The 15,359-nt window shown below is 33.7% G+C and overlaps 1 protein-coding gene across 1 annotated transcript in view; it reads right to left on the bottom strand.

The window, feature by feature from the left end:
* The window catches only part of LOC126737588 (exportin-6-A-like), a 320,333-nt gene that overhangs the window by 144,318 nt on the left and 160,656 nt on the right, over nucleotides 1-15,359 (bottom strand). The window lies entirely within an intron of this gene.

Genomic DNA, 15,359 nt, shown 5'->3' with positions numbered 1-15,359 from the left:
AAGTATGAGACAGTTTAAGAAAACTGTTAATGCTTCATTCATTTTAAAATTTACTCCATTTCGCGCGGAATATGTACCACATTTTTCTCCCATTATCTGGGCACGATGTGCAAGGTCGAAGCACTGGTACGAGAGCAACGACGGTGAAAACAAGTAAATTTTTGGTGTCGGTACTTAAGTAATTTTTTAAAAACAATTTAATAAAATTTCGGCTTAAAAACCATTGATGGTGGTGAGCTTGAACTAAGGGAATTCCCGTTAAGAAGACTACAACGGGCTTATTCGGTAAGTGCCAATTTGAGTAGTGTTGTAGTGTGGGACATTCGTTTTTACAATTTTCTTACTTGCGTTAGCAGTTACTTACAATTTTCAAATACAGTCCACAACCTTTTCAATTTTCTAAATTTGTACAAAAACTTTTTAAAAATATTTTTCTATATTAATGTAATTTAAAATTATTTGAAGATTTCTGGCCACGGGAAATTCCTTTAGATCTATTGGCTTCAGAATAGGATTTAATACCGTGTGAAAAATAGTAAATCAGGCTTGTAAGGCTATATGGCAAGTATTAGGACCGATTGTAATACCCAAACCCACAGAGCAACTTTGGAAGGATGTAACTACACGATTTAGGAACATGTGGAATTTCCCCAATTGTATTGGCGCAATTGACGGGATACTCGGTAATATCCGATGCGCAATTGGAGGTGGTTCAGCTTACTATAATTATAAAGGAATACATTCTGTTGTTCTATTAGCACTTGTAGATGCAAACTACAAATTTATTTACGTAAATGTTGGATCTTATGGCAGAAACATTGATGAAAATATATTTTGATTTAGAAAAAACGGAAGCTTTGCAAGAGGCTTTAGAATACTACAAAAATAATTTAAATAAAATGATAATTGATATAACACTACAATTTATAGTAAAATACAATTAGAGAGAATCATATTAGCACAATTTTTTAAAATAAAAGTGTAACTGACTTATATTAACTTTTTCTTTGTAGTTCTTTTGTTGAAACACAATGTACTCAGTTGGCAGCAACAATTTTGAGTTTGTTTCCAACTGAAAAAATGGGGATCTAATATCGCTGCTTTCCGAGAAAACCGTCACAATTCAATATTTCTCAATTTTCGGTTTTTTGAACCAATATTATTAACCCTTTATTTCATCTTGTTGCAAATGTGCAACATAATCCTAATGTGTTTAGAATTTGCCTATCCTGTAAAAGATGTAGTATTTCCGCGCTGTATCAAATATGCTACATACCTCACAATGAATAAACAATTTCATCCAATTGCCTATAGATGTCGCGATCGGCAATATTTGAAGATTCATCGTTCAGTGTATTGTAAACAGCTAATGGGTCGTATCGTATAAATAAACGTTATTGAGTTATAATTCAATTTAGTGTGAAAATAATATATGTGTACTGTTCGGATAAAAAGGTATGTAAAAATAAATATTTATAGACAAGTAATTTTTTTCTTCCATAAAAAAAGTTCTATAGGTACTTGAACTTATATGTAGCAAATTTGCAACAATATGATATAATGGCTCTTTAATATACCTTTTACTTGTAGAAATGAAAAGTCGAAATACTAGAAAGCCGCTTACTGATGACGAGTTAGCCAGTATATGAGATAACTGGGACTTCAGTGAGGATGAACTTGAGGAATTTTCCGATATGGATAGCAGAGATGACCCCGAGTTTGATCCCCATCTAGAGGAGAGCTCTGATTCGGATGATGAAGAAACTATCAACGAAGTGACACACATTATAGGTGAGAATTCAGATGATGTCCAAGCAGCCATATCAGAAAATCTCTCGGAAAATCCAGAAAATGTACAATCCGAAATTTTTCAAAAGAATATACCAAGTGTATCAAAAAAAAGTAAACCCTCAATAAACATTACATGGCACAAAAAAAATCTTCAGATTCCTAATGGAGCAAAAACATTTCATGGACAGACTGATCTTTCAAAAGAAATTTTAGATTTAGAGACACCTTTTCAATTCTTTACCTAATTTTTCTCAAATGACTTATGCAACAAAATTGTACAAGAAACAAATTTGTACAGTGTGCAAAAAAATCCAAATAAGCCAGCGAATATAAATATCACAGACGTTTATAAATTTTTATAAGCTTGTTTATATATGTCAGTCTCCAAATTGCCTAGAACACGATGTCATTGGAGACATGACATAGGTACAACTAACATTAAAAATTGTATAACAATTAACCGATTTGAAAAATTAAAATCCGTCATATATTTCAATAACAATGAAAATAATCTTGACAGATCTGATCCTCAATATGATAATCTCTATAAGCTCAGGCCACTATTAGATGCCCTAAATGAAAGATATTCTTCTATTCCCCTGGAGGGCAAGCTATCCATTGACGAGCAAATTTGTGCAACGAAAACTCGACACCACCTAAAACAATATAATCCAATGAAACCACACAAGTGTGGTTTCAAAATTTTTATGTTATGCGACACCTTTGGTTTTTGCTACAATTTTGAAGTCTACACTGGCTCAAACTTTTTTACGAGAGTTTTACCTGAAGAGCCAGATCTCGGAGCCAGCGCCAATGCAGTTGTCAGACTGGCTAGGATAGTTCCGAATAATTTAAACTATCAAATATACTGTGACCATTACTATACTACATTACCGCTTTTTACCTACATGGCGAGTTTTCATCCTACATTCATATGCTGGGCACTATTCGGCGTAATCGAATTCCTCAAAGTAAACTAACTGAAGAAAAGCAGTTCAAAAAAACAGCTAGGGGCACGTCGGAAGAGTTTGTTACCACTAGTGATGGAGTTGACGTCAGTTTACTTTCCTGGAATGACAATAAAACGGTCACCCTTCTCTCAACCTGCTATGGAGCTGAACCTTTCAAGGAGGTGCAACGATTTGATAAGAAAAGAAAAGGTGTCTGTTTCTTGTCCAAATATTATATCAGAATATAACCAACATATGGGAGGGGTGGATATGTTAGACAGCCACGTTGGAAGATATAGGATTCCTCTAAAATCCAAAAAGTGGTACCTTAGGATATTTTTTCATTTTGTCGATGTAACGGTTATAAATGCTTGGCTTTTGTCAGAAAAAGTCAATAAAATAAAAGGAAAAACTAATGAGTTTAATCAATGGCTGCAGGTTGCAGAGACGTTATGTCTCATAGACAGCTTAAAAATTAAAAAGAAAGGCAGACCTTCCTCATCAGTTGAAAAAGAGGTAGCAGCGAAAAGACAACGAGGGCCTATGCAACATGTTCCTTCCAAAGACGTTCGAATGGATAACGTTTCCCATTGGGTCAAGTATGATATTGCACGACAAAGATGCAAATTGCCGGGCTGTAATGGTTTTACCCACTTCAAATGCGATAAGTGTGGTGTTTATTTATGTAATACAAAAGATAAAAACTGTTTTTATTCTTTTCATTGTAATTAGGCTTTTTTTCTCCTAAAAGCGTAATTTTTCATTTTTCCATGCTGTTGCAAATTTGCAACAAAACAAATTTTGTTAAAAAACAAAAAAAACTAATAAAAACCTTTTTTATGATCATCTATTACATAGTTTCATTATTTTTTTTCCTAAATATATTTTTTTTCCACCCGCAATAAAATCATGCAATCAAGGGTTAAAAAACCGTCCTATTTTACCAGCAAAACCGACACAAATTAATTTTGAATAATAGCTGCTAGATGTCACTAGGATCATTCGACACTTCTCGGTATTCGCCCGTCAATAGTGTGGAAGACCGTACCAATTCAGTCGCGTCGTGACATTTGTGTAGATGATATCGTACATTTTCGTAAAATATTGTTACATTTTGTGATATTTTTTACAGTAAAAACGTCGCAAAACGAAAAGTGACTATAATATATTTCAATATAATCGAGGAAAATTGTGATATTTCGATTTGTGTCGTTTTAGTCCGAAAAAGTAAGTAATATTTCTATATCTAATGCATGCTACATGGTAACATTTCGATTTGAGACAGTTTTTCTGGAAATATAAGTTAAATTTAATTATATAATGTGTTGCTATATGGTAACAATTCAATTTGAGACGGTCTTCTTTGTAAAATTTGTGGGTCTATATCACTTTAGCGCACAAAAATTCTAATTTTCTAATGAAGAAAATAGTACCAATGCAATTTAAGGATAAAATCTAATAAGTAGAGTTTAGCCTTGAATAATTTTGGAAAATATTTATATACCACCAATTTTATTTTACTAAATATCTTAAAAATATCCAATTTATTATTATTTACTCTATTGATAAGTTAATTCTTGTTGCCCTAAATTAATAATAAAACCTAAATTGTTTATGCCTGTAATATTTTTTTTTAAATAAATATATACCGTGCTATTTTTGTCGAAATCAGAAAAGTAAAATAGGCCTAAAAAAATCCCAGAGATTAATTTAAATATTGACCGATCTTTTCTGTTGCTACACACAAGCTTTTGACAAATGTAATAATATATAACTATTCCAAGATTTTTGTACATGACTTTGTTCATTTTTAGGTTCTCTAGCTTTATCACAATGTCAAAAAGGAGATCATCTTTAATCCTACAATTAACGAAAAAAAAATCTTTAATTTCAAAATTTTTGTTTTTTTCTACTTTTTTTCTGTTAAATTTGTTGATTTAAAACCTAAAGTAGATGTATTTTAAGTTAAGTTACTTTCATTATTAGTGTTCGCCTATTACTATTTGTAAAATTACTACATAAGTTTATATAAATAGAAATAAAATGCGCTTTGATGTTTCATTTTTAATTTAACGAGGCCAAGTTATTAAAAAATAGTGGTAAAAGCTATGTGTCAAGAACTGGAAAAGTTGTAAAAGAGAAAGTAATTGGACCACCATGCCCGGATAAATGTACGTTGAAATGTTCCTTAAAATTTACGGAGGAACATAGAATTCAGTTTTTTAAAGACTATTGGAATTTGTCCACTCTGCAACAACAAAGAGATTTTCTAGCCTCTTGTGTAGCTCCATTGGAATTAAAGTATCGCCGTGTAGTATCGGAAAGACCTAGAAAACCGAATTGTGGGTTTTAGTTATGGGATAATGGAAAAAAACATCGCGTGTGTAAAAAGTTTTTAATGAATACGTTTGGAATAACTGAGCGCGCATTGCGAACTGTAGTTCAGGCACGTGCTACAAATTCTGGTATCATCCCTGAAGATAAACGTGGCCGCCATGGTAATCACAGAAAAACAGATGAAGAAATCATTGAGTCTGTTAAAAAACATATTGACTCAATTCCGCGAGTAGAAAGTCACTACCAGAGGCAAAATACAACAAGAGAATTTATTCCGGGAGAGTTAACTATTTCTGAAATGCACAGAAATTACACCAAAGAGCGCAGTGAAGCTGAAAGACCAGCAGCAAACTACGATTTATATTCGCGAATATTTAACACAAATTTTAATATTGGATTTTTTTTTCCAAAAAAATATATGTGCGACTTATGTGAGGGATACCAGAATGCCTTTGGAGAAGATAAGAAGCGGCTAGAAAATGCTTACATCAATCATCAAGAGGAAAAAAAATTAAATAGAGTTGAAAAGGATGCGGATAAGAAAAAGTTAAGGAAGAAGGTTCAAACACAATTTTTGCAGTCTATGACTGAACAGGCAGTATTGCCTGTTCCAATGGGACAATCATCTGCATTTTTTCTATAAATCCAGGCTTAATTGCTATAATTTTACGGTAATAATAATAAAATTGTTGATATGATTTTGTTTAATAATAGAATGGTTTTTATAGGTAACCGACGTAAGTAATGACAATACGATATGCTTTTTCTGGCACGAAGGTCTTAGACAACGAGGTGCTATTGAAATTGGCTCATGCGTTCTTATGTTTATTGAAGAAATTGCAAATAAGAGACCTGGTGCCGATATAGTGTTCTACTTAGATAACTGCTGTGGTCAGCAGAAGAACCGGTATTTTTTTATAATAACTAATAAATACTTTAATATCGTATTTTATTTCAGCTATGTTTTTGCAATGTATCTGTATGCCGTTCAAACACTTCCCATCAGTTCCATCACTCACAAATACCTTATAAGGGGCCACACTCAGAACGAAGGAGACACTATTCATAGCATAATCGAGAAATCAGTAAATAGAGCTAAGAAAGCCGGACCTATTTATGTTCCTCACCAACTTGTTCCACTAATCCGGGCTTCAAAAAAGAAAGGCAATCCTCTAAATGTGAAAGAATTAGGTTTTAAAGATTTTGTTGATATCAAGAAATTGAATTCTGACATAGGTTTTAATTGCCAGAAAAACGATAACGGGGAACAAATTAAAATTTCAGAGATAAAAATAATACGCTTTGTAAAAGATAGTGATGTATATTTCTACAAAACCAGTTATAAGGAAACGAACTGAAAGCAAGCCAAAAGCAGAAATATCGGATCAAGGCGCTCTCTAGAGGCAAACAATATTAAAAATATCATTAGAAAACCAGCTTACGTCGCAAAAATGCCAATAGCTGACAATAAAAGAATAGATTTGCAAAGTCTTTTGACGGCGAATATTATTCCCAATTATTATGAATCGTTTTTTAATACGTTATTTTAATATTTTTAGTAAGTTATTTTTTTTTAGTTTAAGTTTTAGAACTATAAATTCTTTGTTCCCTTGTTTTAAACTTTTTTTGCCTTTCTTAGTAGGTACTAAAATACTTTTATATTTAATTTGTTGTTTAATAAACCACTCTACTTTCTTTTTTGTTTTTTCTTTAGTAGTAAAACATTATTTCTGTACCTATTTTTTGAAATTGTGATCATAAAATTGCAGACTTAAATTTGATCTTCTCATCAAATTTTGTCAGAAGTATTATTACATAAATAGATTCTAGAGAAACAATGACGTAATTGGAAGGAGACTTTAAAAAGAGGGGGGTAGAAATGAGGATTTTCCAAAAAAAGTGAAAAGGATTATGCAGAATTATTTATTAAGATTATTCTTAACCTCGAAATTATTTGCAACAAAATTCTGCTAAATTATTTAACAAAAAATTAACATAGATATCTAAAAAAATATTAAAACATGATTTTCTCAAAACTTTATAATTTGCACTTAGTTCCACCGGGAAAGCGATATGTTCCAGATTGTTCCACCAATAAAAAAAGCCCAGAGTATCACTGGTGAATCTCAAAAAGCAAAAGGAAAAGTACCAAATAGCGTTGAAAACAGTAAATTTCTTTGTGGTGATACGGTAAAAAGCAGCAAAAGACCGAGCGATTCTAACGAGAATGTAGATAACAAAAAAAGGAAAATTGAAATTTTTGAAAATCAAGGTAAGAAAATACTGTACTGTATAAAAACACTATAGTTGAATTTATTGACTAGATTTCTATAATTTAAGAACCCTCACTAAAGGAAGATACATTATAGCTAAAACATAATTGTGAATCTTGGAATGATGGTATTGAAAAATGGAATGAAACTTTCGGAACATTAAATCGTAGTCGTACAAGCAAATCCCCTTTAAGTCCACTTTTTGACGAACGTGAGTTTTTCGTACCACTAAGTCCGCGCGATGATTTCTCATCAAGTCAACAATCATTTAAGTACATTTTCCCCATACTTTAAAAGATATAGGCCACATGTATTTGCCTAAGTCCAAAATATTTTAATTTTGAACAAAAAAAATCAGTTATGTGCACTTAAGCGATTTTTATTAGGAGCATGAGACAAGTTTAAACAGGAAAAAACCTGTAAATCCATTTAAGTAAATATTTACGCGTACTTGTGTTATTTTATTTGCCGGCAGTTTACATTATTTTGTTGTTTGTGGCGGTTGGTCAGTATGTCTTCCAGAGGGAAAAAACTTGTGTTTATGGCGTGTAATAATACACTAAACCAGAGAAGAAGTAGTGATGAAAACTCTATTAGTTATAATAGAATAATAGGGTCTAACGTGTCCAGGTTTTATGAAAGGGTTGGGGAACAGCGCGATGCTACACCGAAAGGTAAGTAGATAGAACTTCTTAAATTTTGGATATTTAGAGTTAAAATGCATTTTACAGTTACAGCAAATAATTATCTGTTTCATTTTTATTAGATTTTTATTCGCTAGTTTTAAACTGTGTAGGGACTTCAGTTTTTGATAGGGGAAAAACCCCAACTTTTCCGAAGGTCTTAAAAGCATTATACAGCAAGCAACTGCCAATCCCTGAAAAGAAGAAAGAGGATCTTCTAAAACTGTGCCATAACAATATAATTCCGGCCGAATTCCATGGATGGTACAATTCTTTGCCAACATCCACAAATGCACCAGAACACTTGGCCGAATCAGTAGGACAGTAGTGATGATGACGATGATTTACCATTAATCACTTATGTCCAACAAAATAAATAAATTTATCAGAAAAAAAATTTAAGTCCAACATGTATGTAAAAAACGTAAAATAAAAAAAAACTTAGATGATATAGATGTTTTACTGATAAATTATCATTGAAAAAAAGCTAACAAATCATCTCTACAGCTTTAAAATATCACATATTCAAAAACAACTTTTACAGGCAAATTAAAATCTTTTTTCCATTTTTCTCACAATTCACTTTTATGGACTTATACGGCTTTGCTTGTACGCCCACGAAATGTAGACCACAGCGTTAAAGGAGTCTATCAAACAGTAAGAACACCGGAACTTGAAGGAATTTTACATGAAATTGAGGAGAAGCCCGAAACTAGTGCTAAGAAAATCGCGTCAAACTATAATGTTTCACATGTACTTGTTTGGAAAATTCTCATTGAAAATTTGTTATATATGCCGTATCACATTTAAAAAATGCAAGCATTACTTCCTAGAGATTTCCAGACAGATTTTGTTAATAATACATAGTATTGTTAATTGAGACTTATTTTGTTTTTTTTTTATTTTGTGTTCAATTTCTTTACATCCTTTTTGTTTATATGAGAACCGATTTGCCAGTTAAAGGTTCTTACAACTGCGCTTTAAATAAGCACCCCAAACTGGATGCCGCCAACAATTTAAAACGGAAGCATCTCTAAAATAATGTATGCCAATCCATCACCAATTAGTGCTCTCCAGACTGATACACTGTGATGACTGTGGCACATATGCTAACGGCAGCTTGCCGTTAGCATATGTGCCACTCTATTAAAGACTTTCAATATCAGACAATTTTTATAAAAAACAGAAATCTAATAAAAAGTGGTTTCAGGATATTCAATATAAACTGCCCCACAAGAGTTAAGGATATTGCTGGAAATTGTAAATAAACCTTTGGTGATCTTTTGGACAGGGGGCGGAGTAACCTGCGGACCGTCCAAGAGAAGAGAAAGGTAGAAAAACTGACTCAAGAATCAATAAGATCGGACTAGTTAATGCTAAGGTCTCCGAAACTTTAAAAAGGCGCATACGAAGAGAAAATTTTGGCCGGCACAGCTGAAAAGCCAAAGCAGTGCCCAACTGAAAAGGCGCAACAGGGACGCAAGAGACTCAGACTCGTATACTCCGTCGTGAACTAAACAAGTGTCAACGCGGCCCAGGAGCGCCAACATGCTGACTGGCACCTGTAGAGACACTCTGGCGGGGATAAAAATGGCGGTAACGGACCATAGGCACCTGGAAAAACATTCCTGAGCCAGTAACAAGGTAGGCTGGTTCAGGAGAAACTTGGAGAGAAAATAAACTAGAGAGTACGCCAGAGGGCGTCAACCAGCCGGAATCCGGTTCAGTTTCTGAAAACCAAAGATGAAGGTCGTGCAGATCAACCTGCACCGTAGTAGGGCGGCATCTGCTGCACTCGGCAGTGCAATGGAGTCCCTTAACCAATGTTAATGCTCATGTCTCAAATTAGGCCAATCCCTAATTTGAGAGCCTTGGATCAACAAGCAAGTAATAAGAGATCTTAGGAGTGTCGACAACATTTATCTATAATAGGTCCAGCGAAGACCAAGAACCCCTATTTTTGTTAAGAATAACTTCCAATTATTCCAAACTGCCTATGACTCTCTTTTGTTCTAGGGACCTAGTAGCAGTAAGAATAACAAATAAAAAGAGGAGCACGAAAAAAAAGAATCACTGAACTTTTTTGGGTACATTTTCCTGGGAGCGCTATAAAAGACAATATAACTGGCAATCAGGACAGTACAGGACGACATCAGTATAAAGCTTGTCGAGTGGTTAAGCTCGAAGTGGGAAGCTGCCAAAAAAGTTTCGACATTTTAGAAGACCGAATAGGCCATTAACTCATTTGAGCCCTACAAATCTGCTGGCCCAGATAAAACCATTCCAGCAATGATGCAAGAAGGACAAGAAGAGATGTATTAATAAATAAACTGAGATATTAAGGGCCAGTCTAGCTTATGGATATATACCTATGATATAGAGGCCGGTATGAGCTGCTTCTATACCCAATCCCGGAAAAACTGACTATTTCCAAGCCAAGCAAATTATCTTTAAAAATTAAACGGCTTTCAGACCGATAAGTCTTGTCATGTCTTCTGAAAACACTAAAAAAACTGCTCGACAGACACATTAGGGACGGAGCATTAGTTAAAACATTCTGCTGCAAGACCAATGTGCATACAGCGCAGGCAAATCTACAGAGACGGCGCTGCATAGGCTCGTACATAGGTAGGTAGCTGCCTTCCTGGATATTCAAGGAAATTTTGACTATTACAAGGACCACAGGAGTACTTGGAATAGACGTGAAATCATGCAGGTGGATAGAATATTTGCTCAGAATCAGGACATAAAGATGCTGAATGAAACAGGGAGGAGTTCTGTCGCTCATCCTGCGATGCATGGTGATGAACATGCTGCTACTAAAACTAAGTGAAAAAAGCTTTAGAGCTTTAAGATACGCAGATGACTTGGCGATATTTAAAGGAAGGATAAAGAAAATTTAATACAAGTGTGAGAAAAAAATGCAAACTGCTCTGAACATCGTCAAAAACTGGACAGAGAGGGAAGGTCTTAAGATCAGTCCCATTAATTCCGCAATTGTACCATTTACCAAAAGACAAAAGATTGACATCTTGGACCACTATTCTTGCATGATCAAGAAATTCCTATGTTGCGAGAGCTAAAATACCTGGGGGTTATCTTAGATTCCAAGTTAGACTTGGACGAACATCTTAGTTACTTTGTCACCAAGCGATCGGAATTAATTTTATTGATGACCAAAAGCAGGCTTGGGGAAACATGGAGGTTACAGCACAAAATGACACACTGGATCTATACTGGAGTAGTGGTGCCCACTATAACTTATGCTGCACTGACGTGGAGACCAAAAACCCTGCAAGTAAATGCAAGACTTTAGTTAAGCAAAATACAAAGGCTTGCATGTCTAGGTATAATAGTAAAATAGTAGCCATGGAATCTGCACCAACCGCATCCAGGGAAGCCCTTCTTAACTTCCCACCAGTTCACCTGGTGATTCAAGAAAAATAAAAAAAAACAGTCAAGCTAACCTGATAGGACATCAAGGAATAACAAGAATTTGTGAGGCAAACAAATCAGAAATTATTTCGGATCACATGATTTCAAAGAATTGCCTCCGCATACCTTTTAAAGTTGAATATCCAATAAGAAAACAATGGAATGACAGCAACCGCAAACCAGACGGAGATCTAATTTGGTACACAGATAAATCCAAGACCGACAAGGGAACGGGGCTGGAATAATTTTTTGGAGAAAAACCTAAGCATGAAACGTCTCCTCCACTTGGAAGACATACCACAGTTTTTCAGACAGAAAATTTTGCGATACTAGAATGTGCTAGAGAATACACTAATAAGCAGATCCTAATAATAACAGATAGCCGAGCCACCCTAAGAGCCCTATCGAACCCTATGGTTACATCAAAGCTGGTTTGAAAATGCCTCATAGAACTGAAAACCTCAGGAGCTCGCAACTCAGTTAGGCTTATATGAGTTTCACAGACAGGTATGCCAGAAAATGAAAAAGCCGACTATTTAGCAAGGAAAGCTTCTACGGCACCTTACCAGGTTGCGGTCTGATGACCGCAACCTGCACTGGGAGTTCCATGAAACACCATCCCCAGTGAGATTAGGGACTGGGTAAAAAGAAAACATCAAGCTCACAGAAATGAGACAGCTGAAGAGAAAAAACACGTTTATGAACTTTAAAATAGACGAAAAAATTACTAGACCTACTTGCAAGATCTAGCAAAAGCAAGAAGATTGTTCCAGATCATGATCATTTTCTTGTAGAAGATCCCAAAGGCTCGTTAAAGAGGTATATATAATATTGATGTTAGCTCCGAATCCAAGATAGAAGATGAGCCTAATAAATCATAAGTTAGAGATCGCTATATTTAATAAGACATGTCATAAGATAAGTTGAAATGCTAATGCTAGGATGCCATGAATATTTTCGGAAAACTTTTGGTTTTCGTTCATATTTATTATTGATTGATAAATTTAAGTTAGGATACTAACAATGCATATCGTTTGTCTCATTGAATAGTTTCATATTATTCCTAATAAGTTAGGATATAGATAAGCAAGAGTGCAACCAGGCAGCCTACTAATTATTTCTTGTTGTCGTTTATTGAACATTTGACATGTTTTAACTAGGTTATCCATGTATGATGGGCAGCTACCCGACTGTAACGAAAACTGACAATAGACCACAAAAGATGCAAACCATCAAACCATAACGAATTGTTATCAGAATATTTCTTTATTTTATTGTATTGCATAAGGAAAAAGTGGAGACAGAGATTAGGACTGCTATACACTCACGTGTAGAGATTAATTCGTTTGGCTATTAGTTTCTGTAATATATTATTGTCAGTTTTGTGAATTAATATGTCCCGGTCGTTTAAGTTAATTTATCCATTTTCTGGAAAAATAGAGCCAGTAAGCATTTTTTCAAATTATGACTTTGTCTTTTCACCCTTTACCTACACAAGTCCTACGAAGCGCTTGTCAACAGAAATCCTACTCAATTCAGACTCTGACGCCTCGATGGTTGATGTGTTGACTTGGGCATAAGATCTTTCAGAAATATTTTGTTGATGTCTCTTCTACCGAATGAAAATGATCTATGGTTACTGACCATGTGTACACTTTCATTATAATAATTTACTTACAATTGTATTATAAGATTACCAACTACAAATACACATTTATCGAATAAACATTTATTTCTCTTTTCTATTAAATTGAAAGTTTCCCTATTGATGATAGTATAAGTACACTTCTTGAACTAATTTTCTGAAGGCCATGCCACCTCGAAGTAAATATTTTTTTAAGACTTCTTTTCTTCCTGCACATGTCCTTCAATGCGCTTTTTGACAGAGACTTACTCAATTCAGACTCCGACGCTCTGAAGGTTGATGTGTAAATTTCGATAAAGTATTTTTGTACTTATACAATATTTTTTTTGCTCGCAGTAAGTCCAAACTTAAGATATTTATTTTAACGGAATCAAATCAAATTATAACGTAAAACTGAACTGTATAAAATGTAATTCTGGGGACAGTTTTTGATTACACCAAGTCATTAAAACTCCAAGAAGATTGGGAAGGTCTATTTTAGGCTTTGACAGCCTTGAGTATAGTAGTCATTTCATGTGATAAGCAATGCATTCTACTGCATGGATCACATTTTCTTAAAAAAAAAATTCTTTTTACAATGTTATAACTTCTTGGAGTTGATAGAATCATATTTAAAAGTCAGAACTCAGCGTGTCAAATTGGGCGGTGTTTCAGTAAGTAGTATGTTAAACATTGGGGGCGATGTCTGCAATCGTAGCTCCGGAGATCTCGACTGTACCATATCGTACAGTACTGTATTGATTTTATGTACCTGCTTGCTTTGACTGACACTTTATTTATTGGTGATATCATCAACAATAGAGCAACATTTTTCCAAGCACTACTAAGTATTCCGTGAGTCTTTAAAAAGGGTCCGACTTTCCTGATAGAGTCAGTGTTGTTTATCTGGACGATTCAATGGTAAATAGTCAAGGCAAGTGAAAAGTTAAAAGTCTGCTGATTAGAAGTTGATAATAAATGTTTCCAACGGTAGAACTTCGTTGACCAAGTCCCCTCAGATTAGATTGCTTGTGAGTCTTTTTATATGATGATTTTGAATCTGCATCGACTCCGCCCAGGTACTTATTCCACAATTTTCTCTACAAATGCAATAAAGTACAGCAAACAATATACAGTAAGGGTAATTACAATTTTGTGTTTCAAACCAAAAGAAACAAAATAACATGACATTCTTTGAAGACAATAATCTTTATTTCATTAAAGGAAGTATAATCTATACAAATCATATAATTAAGGACAGTAATGACGTACTTACTTAATACAAGGTAAACTTGATAATGAACCTATAAAGCCTTTTATTTCTCATAATAAACACAAGGTCAAGAGTACTTAAATATTTTATTATTTATACAGGTATGGTTTGTTAGCGATATAAACAATAAAAGATGCGACAACACAAACGCCGCGACATGTTTTTTTTTTTTGAAGAATTTTGATGAACAAACATATTAGGGTAAAATTATACAGGGTGTTACAGAATAAGATGCTGATCTTTAAGGGTGTTAATTATTCGGTAATTTTAAACAGAAAAGCTCAAATAAAGCTACGTCCTAAACTTGAGCTACAAGGGTGTTAAAATCTTAACAAAAAATCGTTTCTTCATCATAACTTTATCAACCTCCTAGATATGTGTGTATACTGACATGAAATTTAGAACATACGAGTCTTTTAAAAAGAAAAATTAAATTTCGTATACAGTTTTCGTGTTTTCGGTAGAGGACGCTGGTTGCGTTAGTTTTTACATTTTTAAATCCCCTAGATTGGTTTGAAAAGTAACAAAATAATTTACTTTTTTAATATTACGTAAAAAATGTATACATTTTTAAAGTCGCTAGGAGCAACCATTTTTGAAATAATCGCACTTTTAGGTTTTCATATATGTGAATGACTTAAATTTACTAGATTTTTAGCAACGCAATCCTAAATAAAATAAAAGGTAAGGTAATAACTAGTAGGTATTAACTAAGATTATTGATATTTATGTAAAATTAGAATAGTCACTAAATAAAAAAATATATATTACGACTTTTTTGTTAATTCTTATTTCAAAAACAATAATAAACAAAGAAATATACAAATAACGTTAGCATAACAACTGTTCAAAATGTCCTACATTAGCTGCAATGCATTTTGAAACACGTTTAACAAATGATTGTCGTATTTTAAAAAGAAGTACCTTATTATTTTTTAACATATTTACAGTATTCACAATTTTTACATTTAGTTCATATAGATTATTTGAACA

This window comes from Anthonomus grandis, chromosome 6 (genome assembly GCF_022605725.1).
Source record: "Anthonomus grandis grandis chromosome 6, icAntGran1.3, whole genome shotgun sequence".
Lineage (NCBI taxonomy): Eukaryota > Metazoa > Arthropoda > Insecta > Coleoptera > Curculionidae > Anthonomus > Anthonomus grandis.
The sequence above is the reverse complement of the archived record's forward strand: the minus strand, read 5'-3'. Positions and strand labels throughout refer to the sequence as shown.